This window comes from Seriola aureovittata, chromosome 14 (assembly GCF_021018895.1).
Source record: "Seriola aureovittata isolate HTS-2021-v1 ecotype China chromosome 14, ASM2101889v1, whole genome shotgun sequence".
Classification (NCBI taxonomy): Eukaryota; Metazoa; Chordata; class Actinopteri; order Carangiformes; family Carangidae; genus Seriola; species Seriola aureovittata.
This window is the reverse complement of record NC_079377.1, coordinates 18,465,892-18,475,593: the sequence shown is the minus strand read 5'-3', so window position 1 is coordinate 18,475,593 and position 9,702 is coordinate 18,465,892. Positions and strand designations below refer to the sequence as shown.

Sequence of the window (9,702 nt, the reverse complement as noted above, 5' to 3'; positions counted from 1 at the left end):
ACTGTGGGGGAGATCCTAAGTTTAATAAACTGTGATAATAAGTATTTGTGGGTTTGGGGGATTTACACAGTTAACAAAATGATAATGTATGTCTGCTTTGTATTGTTGATGTTTGCTGATAGAAGTAACTTATTGTCTATTAATCAATTTAAATGAGATAGACCTAGACCCCCTGAATGTAGTTTGGTTCAGCCCAGGCTAATTGTTGAGTAGAGAAAGGGACTATTTAAGCAGTTTATGCTTCTCAGCTGAGAGAGACACGATGATTTTTTTTGTTGTTGTTGTCGGAGCTTTTGGGGGAATTCTGTAAGAAAGTTATGTGGTGTCATTATTAAATTTATAAACGAACCTGGTTTAGCCAAAAAAAGATATTTTACTTCATAATCTCCTGATGCCAGGGGCGGATGAACCAGGGTGGCAACTGCCTTTACACCCCAGTTTTAGGCAGTTTAATTCAAAAACCTCTAAATAAAAGGTTGTGGCCGGTCGGAGGTTTACAAGAGTGAGACTCCGATGTCCGAGTGCAATGGAATGCAGCATGAGAAGACGGTCCCCATAGACCCCTAGGTTCTACAGGTTGCACAACCCCCACCCCCCCACCCCCCAACAGGAGCCGCGACTACCAGTTACTAGGCCGTACATCCAAGGAAGGAGGTGAGACTTTCAGTTCATTTAAAATGCATTAGAACATTTGTAAAGTGCAAGTCAGTCGAGTCCGTACACCGTGTTTGCTAGTCTGCAAATGTGGCTGAACGTTTGATACTATTGATAAAAAGTTTAGATTCATGTTCGAATATGTTCACTTTGGGTAGGTAACAAGCAAGCCAATTAACATAGCCTAGGCCACTAGGTGAGAAATTAGATGGGATATGTGGGCAGTGGTGTAATCTAAGTGATACGCAGGTATACCCACTAAGAAAGCTCCACAATGTCCGTATAATCATTTAAAAACGACCAAGGATGCAAAACAAAATAATTGGGTAACATAACTTGCAATTTGTTTTTTGTATAAAAAACTAAAACAAACGGGCCGGGAGATCTGACGGTAAACTCAACAAACCTGTCGCAGTGTCCCACCTACACCCATAGGGACCGAGGCTGCTCATTGGGCAAACAAACGTGTCCAAATTTCCGATCAGCCATAAAAGTGCAACATACAAAAGCATCCAGTTTAAAAACCACCATAATCACTCACTCACAAGTAAATTTACTTGAGTACTGTACTTAAGTAGGCTATTTGTATTTATAACTTACTTACTAAACTTATGACTTTTACCTCACTACATTTAAAAGACAAATATTGTACTTTTGACTCCACTACATTTCTATGAAGTGCTCTTACTTTGAAGCAGACAGAGGAATTAGTTTTCTTTTATTTTGAAAATGTGATAGGATACACTACTCTGTATCCAGGACAGACAGGAGAAAAAGCAATCACAGCCAACTCCTCCACTGTCAGTCATGTTTGAACCCGTCAGTGTCCTAACGATTGCGACGTTGGATAAAGAAGAGGCAGAAGATTGTTCATCAGAGCCCCATTTGCAGTGTTTAGCACGGCCACACTTCATCACATGGTTATTGCACTTGTTGGGCTCATAATTGAGAGCTGAATGGAAATGACTCGTGTTATTTCTTCAATTGCATGACAGTACAAATGAGACTTGCTTTTGGTTTAGCTTAATTATTGTGTTTTTTTGCATAGATTTTGTGGCAAGTACAAAAATATGTATGACTTAAAAATCTTAAAATATCTTAATCTGGGGGCTTTTTCAATCAAATACTGATATATGTGATTTGTTTAAAGTCTAGATCCACCCCTGCCTGATGCACACTCCAGTCCAATTGATGGTAGTAATGCTCCTACAAGCTGGTTTGCCAACCGCCAATAAAGATGATGACGAAGAAGCTGATCAATAAGGACGTCTGTTCAGGTGAGAGCTTTATGGTGTTTATATAATGTCTAGTGATGGTGAGATGAAGCTCTGAACCATTCCAGCAAAGTGGTTAGAGAAAAGGTTAATTTCTCGATGCTTCATGTTAACACACTGACATCTACTGGCCAGAATGTGAAATAGGCAAATACAAATGTTTGTATATCACAAAGCATCAGTATATGTCAGTATATTGTATCTTTCTTCGAAGCATACCTTTGTAGTACGCTAATTATTGTGAAAGCAATCAACATATGTGCTTGAAAAAATATATTTTAATAAACATAAAGCATCTATAATAAATTTACACTATTATGCTCGTACTTTCTCGGAAGAAATAAGATCAAAGTTTGTCTAACTGGAGAAGTCAAATACAATCAGTCAATGTTATAAACCTAAAACTATTAAATATCATTACTCTGGGGTCTTATGTCGCGGTCGCTCCATGATTCGAACCAAACTCAGTCACGTGGTACAGACGAGAAGTGAGGCTTCTCATGTCATCAGTTATGTCATACTTTTAAAATGATTCACGCATCGGTTGACGCTTCAAAAGAGCAGTACTCGACACACACCTCGAAGCCTCGACGTCTCATGTAACATCACTACTTTTGCTTTACCTTGACTTTAACTTTGAGACACTCAAAGTTAACAGTTTAAGTCATTGGATTTTTTTTTATTTCTTTTGTTTGAATGTTTCATTTCACATCAATATTAAATTTGTGATTGTCAGAATTAACAGCTAATATTACTGTCACCTTTTTCTTTACCCTGTAAATTTAACTTTCTGAGACCAAACGTAGCAGCTAAAGTAATTGAAAATATATTTAATCCAGGTTTTATAATGGCCAATTTAGCTGCTAAGGTTACTGACATTTGTTCACATTGTTCTCATTTTACATTCATTATGCTGTCATTTTTCAAATTTTACTTTGCTAATGTTTCAGTGGGGAGTGTTGGCAGGAAAAGTAACTGTCACTTTTTTTTCACATCAATATTAAATGTGTGATTCCCTTGAAATTAGATTTTATTTTTGGACCAAAATAGACCAAACTCAGCAGCTAAACAAGCTTACTTTTTCCATTGATGTAATACAATAACACCAATGGAACATCTCAATATTATATACGTAAGACAATATCCATCTTCTTTTATTGGATGCAACATGTCAAGGAAATTTAAAGCCATTTAAAACGTTGCCGTTGCTTCCACATGGTGGCAGTGTAGGCCTGGTTGTATTTTTTGGAGCCATTCAGTTTGAATTAAGAGAAGGATTAAACACCCGGTGGACAGAGTTCACAGCCAGTGGAGGGTATAGATAATTATCATTGATCAAGTGTGTGACTATCTGATGAATCTGGCACATTTATACTTTGCCAGATTCATCGTGTGTGTGTGTGTGTGTGTGTGTGTGTGTGTGTTTGTAATTTCACTTCATCTGGGCCTAAAAAGGTGTGTCTTGTGAGAAAGTTTTGTGTCTTTTCTTTTGAACAGACATTTAGACTCAGGTTTGAGCCTCAGCAGCAACATCAGTTCAATAACTAAATCAGCATTTTATTATCTCACACACATGGAAGGAATTAGAGGTCTTATGTCCAGACAAGATTTAGAGAAAATCATTCATGCCTTCATCTCCTGCAGAGTGGACTATTGATACTGTCTCTTGTCTGATCTCCTCAGGAAGACCATTAGACCACATCACCTCATTCACAACGCTGCTACCAGAGTTTTAACAAGACACACATGACTGCTGTTCTTGAACTTTTACACTGGCTTCCGCCTTTATAATACATTTTATTGGTGATGCTGGTTTGCTGGACATATATACACCCAATAGGTTCCTTATATCTTTAGGACGCAGTCAGTTTGAGGTGCTTCAAGTCAGAACCAAACATGGTGAAGGTGCTTTTAGCTACAATGCTGCACACAGATTGAACCTCATGGTGATTTCTAATGTGCTCCAACTTTCAAATTTAAGTTAAATGCTCTGCTCTCCTCCTCCGTCTATGATCAGATCATTTATTTTGACACTGAAACTGGACTTTTATTTTCTTTTGGGGCAACTTATTACTGCTCACAAAAAACTAATTGTATTTCTGGTCTATTATCATTTTTATCCTTTTTAATTATTTTTTTCTTTGCCTTATCGTGTGTAAAGCACTTGGAAAAGCCTTAATGTTTGAAAGATGCTACACAAATAACATCGTCTTGCCTTACAAAAACGGGAATCAACTGAAATAGTAATAGTAGGCCTAATTTTACACAATGGATGTATTCTGATAGATAAATATTAACATTTGAGTTTCCATCCTCATACACACCTTTAAAAAGATTTCAGCTATCAATTAGAAAATATATCTTAGATTTTTGATGTAAAGTTTGCTAAATACCAGCATTATTACTGTATTATCTCATTTATATTGACTGATATTCACAAACAGTAAGTGATAAACCATGACTTCTCTTCTATTTAAAAGACTTGCAATGCTATTTTCAGTTCTCTTGGAAATCAGTGATCTAATATTATGTACCTCATACAGTACCTTGTGTTCTTCACATTAACAGAGCAGAAACAAGCGTGTGATTGTGTGTGTGAGAGGAGAGAGTATAAGTGTAAGAAGCATTTTACTGTTACATGTGCTTGGGAGTACTTCTTTTTATTTATAATTATAGGTAATATAGTTGGGTAATGTCGGGGTCAACCTTTCCAAAGGGTTACAAGATGAATCTGAGGATTTGTGAGATAATTAATAGGGCGGAAAGGAAGACAAAAGACTAAGTTCTACACACAAACTTAAATTGGTTTTGGACTTTTCTCTAGGATTTGCTTTTGTTGTGAAATTTTGGATAGGTTAAATGAAACCATCTGAGAAGTTTAGAGTAGAGGTCATTGCGGAAGTGCTCAGAACTTATAAACTGTAACTTGTCAGAGGCCAAAATAGAAAAAGACAGGAAGACCTGAACTTACTTTGGGATGTTATTTTTCACCTGTTTCTCTTCTGCAGGTATTGAAATACAGCCTCATCCAGCACAAGCCTTTGATCCTAACACCTCACTGTGTTGCCTCCACTCAGCAGCAACATGTTTATTGTCCCGCTCTCCAACTCCTCATACAGTTTGGTCGGGTTGCTGAATCAACAGCATTGTTGCCAGGTTGTCATGGTGTCTCAGCGTTGAGTATCATGTCACGCGCCCCATCACAGCTGGGCATCCCTCCGAGCCTGCAGCCGATCCCATGGTCGCCATGACGTTTCTTACCTTGGCAACCACACAAGGCTTGCAAAGATGGGGGAAGCAGGAGAAGTTGGTGGTGTTGGGTCACGTCATGTCGTAGCCATAGTGTTTTAACAGAAGCAGGGTTGAAGGCCGGGTCTCCTGTATGAAGCATCCAAACACTAACCAAAGTTATTTTTGGACACACTGTCACTAAGGTTCTGTGTTTGAGGGTAGTTAATAAGTCTTTCTTAGTTTCTTTGTAAGTCTAAACATGTTTTCTCATCAAAGTAATACGCAGGCAAAGAACATAAAATGAAAGAGTCCACACACTGGCAACACAGTATTTATCACTATCACATCAGCAACAAAATATACTTTGACAGTGTTATATCATTATATATTTTCTGTTAATGGGTTATTAATATTCTTATTGATACATTAACATGTAAAGAGCACGATGATGCTGTTGCTGGATGAGTTGGAGCTAATTCTAAGTATTTTATTTACTTCTGGGTAGTTTAATCTATAACAAGATGACCATTATTGTTTTGCATGTAAAATCTCAATCTGTAAAGAGCAACTAGTAACTATAGCGGTCAAATATGATTATTGTAGTGGACTTTGAAATGTAGTGGAGTAAAAGTATATAGTATAGTTCTTGTGTAAACGTACTTTGCTTCACCCCCTGAAAACAAGGGCAAGCTCTTAATGTTGAAGCTCCACAGCAGCCTTCAAACTGCCTGCATACTGAATACTGTTTAAAAATACTGAATACTGAATTGGAAAATGATTTGAGCTTAAGTTGGCTAAAACATTTGCACGAGAAGTGGTGAACCAGGACCCCAGGCCTCCGCAGGGTCCTGGTGTCTCCAGGGCTCCGAGGTCTCAGGGGCAGGAGTCTAAAAGCGAAAGCCAGAGAAGAGCCCCCGAGGCCAGGCTAGCTAACACACCAGCAGGGGGTCTCATCACTCTCTCCACACTTCTGCTGTCAGGGCTTTTGTTTCAGCAACATTACTCACTCACAAGGCCCTGCATCCCAGGTAACTATACTGCTGAGCTGGTGCTGCTGGAGGGAGAGACGGTACACAACACAGCCCTCACTAAATGTGGATCAACCGAATGACAGCCGTAGAAGTAGAAAAACCACCACACTCAAAAGTCAAAGTAAAGTTAAAATGCTATCAGACAACACTGAGATTATCTGAGCTCAGTCAAGACTGTGTCTGTTGCTGTGGTGAAATGTATATAAGTACATTTACTTGTGTACATTAGTTTCATTTCATGCTACTCCACTGCATTTCAGAGGAAAATATTGTACTTTATACTCCGCTACAATCATTATTACATGAGTACACCACACCCATCTTCATTTTGATCTCAACTATACACCCGCCAAAGAACTTGAAACCACCTCTTTGGTAGTTCCCACTACAATAGATGTCTGGACCACCTTTTGCCATGATGACACAAACACACAGACAGACTTACAAGATGAAAACAATACCCGCCTTGCTGTCATGGCTGGTAATAAGCATTGCTGTATAAAACACATTACTGATTTAGTTATCTGATTTGATTATTCTCTGCCAAATACTTAACAGTTAAATTTTACCTCTAAGGAGGAGACCCCAGTCTCAGCCCAATGCTGTCTTTTTAATATAATGATTAAATAATAATAAAAAAAAAAAATATATCTGCATGGGTGTTAAAATTAAGTTTTTAATCATAATAAGATTAGATTTTTCTTTATATACTGGCACCACCAACCTAAACAACCATATATGTCTTCAAATCCGTACCAGCATGGTGGTCATTTGTTCCTACCCTCAAATACAACCCATATAAATATCGCGCCTACGGCGACATGCATACCGGACCTCAGTTGTCATGGTTACCATAATAAAGACACAACTGTACCGAGAGCAGCATACAGAACGTTGCCACGGTTACTATAATAACCGTAATGGCTTGGTTAGGTTTAGGCACGAAAACTACTTTGTTAGGTTTAGGAAAAGATCATGATTTGGGTTAAAATAAGTACTTCCTCAATATCAGACAGTCTTTGTTGTCATGGTTACAATAACGAGCGTTCATGGATAATAGACACAATATAAACTACTGGTTTCACATGGGAATCAAACACAGACCTCCTGTGTCATATTCCTGTTTTGTTGACCCATCCACCCCAACCTCCTCCTAACGCGAACTTTGACGCTCTTTATACTACGTCACCGCATTTTCCCCTTCGTTCCTGTCATAATTACTATGGCCTCTAGATGTCGCCTAACAACAAAACGTAAACGTGTCATAAGCTGCTGCACAAACGACCTGTCTGCTTTTTTTCACAGGAAGACAGTCTCTGTTTTTTTTATTTTTTTATAGCAACAGTTAAGTTCAACTTTCCGAGTACTTCTCATTGTTATCCAAACAGTTGAATAATTTAGAGAAATATTTTGTCTAAGATCATTTTGTGTTTCTTTGAGTAGAAAAGTTTGTGTTCACTTCTCCTCACATCCATCTCTGGTGAAAAGATGCGGTATAATAACAGGGTGCAGATTTGATTTCAGTTGTCTACCATAACCACGGAGCTACTCTTGATTTTAACGACGTCGTGTCTTCTGCTTTCCTTCACACCTTTCCATTTACTTCCACTGACTATTCAAATTTACAGCTTACCCCCTGGTGTCATGGCATATAGCGAAAAAAAGAACCAAACTCAGAGTAAACAAAGAGGTAACATGTTGAACATTCTTGCAGGAATCATGCTGTGTTTTTTAAATGTTCCTTTTTTTGTTCTAAATGTTTTTGCATTTACTCAGTAATTATCTATGCTTTAATTCTCATCAACCAAATTTGAAATACCCTGAGTAAATATGATTGTTTACCACATTTTGCTGTTTCAAGACTCTTATCAATCATTTCCAAACAATTTTCTCTTTTCCTCAAAGAAACTTTAGTTTCTAAGCTAACACAATCTCCTTATATTGTGTTCTATCATGACACTATAAAACCCACTCATTATTGATGCTTTCAGAAACATCGATGTTTTTTCTCACTGTCTTGTTTGTCATGTCAAAGGGAGGACCTTAGCAGCAGTTAAATCTTTATTTAACCAGAAAGTCTCTTGAGATACATAATCTCTTTTACAAGAGAGACCTGGCCAAAATGGCAGCCTGGAGTAGATTATACGAGTCACATAAATAATTTACAGCATTCACATACAGTATAGCGCTAATATAGGAAGAAGGAGGGAGTGGGACAATTTACAACAGATAAATTCTTCATAAAACATGTTTTAAATGTTGAGATTGAATGCCTGACATAAAGGTAATGCTTCCAAATGAATTATTATTACAAGTCCAGGGTGTGTAGTATAAAAGCACAGTTTTGCTAAATTCACAGCAGACTCTGGGTGTTCTGAAAATGATCTACCTAGAGGATCTGGTAACTGTCTGAAGATGGAGAAGGCATTTTACAGAAGCAGATAGGGAGTTTACCGAGATTGGCTTTAAAAATGAAAAGGTACACTATATATGTATCTTCCTTGGTATGAGGACTGTCAAAATAAAATGGAGACAGGATCAAGCCAACATGGGCGTGAGTCTGATACAGCCATGTACTGGATGTCACCATAATCTGGAACACAGGTATAAAACACAAGTCTTTTTATTTTTTTCACATGACACTAACAAACTTGCTGGATAACAATTGACAATTTGGGTCCACAGCTCAGTTACACAGTAGGTCTGTGTGTCCTTAAGCGGAGCTCTGATCTTACTAAACACCCACACAATCATCTTTCCAGTCGAGGATTCTCAGATAATCTGTTCAGTTTAGGCATTTCTCTTTATGTGGAAGATTTAAAAAAAACAAACAAAAGCAATTTCCTTTGAGTTGGTCATCCTTGTATTCTTCGTAACACTTGGGTTTTGTTATTTTGAGGCTTGCTTTGGCAGCATTTGTCTGTTATGACTATCACCATTAACATGGACGTTTCAGCTGAACCATAAACAGGTGTTTAACATCTGACAGAGTAAACAACATGTATCTGAGTAAAACAGATTGTACTTGAGAAAATCTGGTGTATTGAGGAAGATGGCCACTTTATAAATCGTTGCAACACAGCACTTTGAATCCTGTCGCAGGGCTTAATTTATGTATTTATTTTTTGGCCAGCAACTTTGGTATTATTGTCTGTAGACTGATATTGACCAGCATATACATTAATTAGGTGATGTTTAGTTTTATTTCAGGGAGGCCTTCAGTATCTTGCTGCACTTCACAGACACACAGGTAGGCCTGCTGTGGTGAAAATGAGACATTTGGAGCACAGGAAGTTGAATATGTAAACAAATATCACCAGATAACATGACCATCAGTTAAACTGGAACACCGGATACCTGTTCACGAGCTTATGCCATTTTTAAGAAGGCGTTAACTTATGATCATTTTGTAGTAACCATGAGCATTTAAGTATAATTCAATCATATTTATCAGCATCATACACCAACAAAACCAGCAAAACGTAGCGACTACCAACCTTTGAAGAGGTTTT

General features: G+C 37.8%; 1 long non-coding RNA gene across 1 annotated transcript in view; it reads left to right on the top strand.

Moving 5' to 3' along the window:
- Nucleotides 1-51: 51 nt before the first annotated feature.
- Nucleotides 52-9,702, top strand: part of LOC130181284 (uncharacterized) — a 33,452-nt gene continuing 23,801 nt past the window's right edge. Inside the window, exons 1-2 of the long non-coding RNA XR_008829557.1 lie at nt 52-654; nt 1,805-1,931. This is a non-coding gene — a long non-coding RNA (uncharacterized LOC130181284). The remainder of the gene's footprint in view (nt 655-1,804; nt 1,932-9,702) is intronic.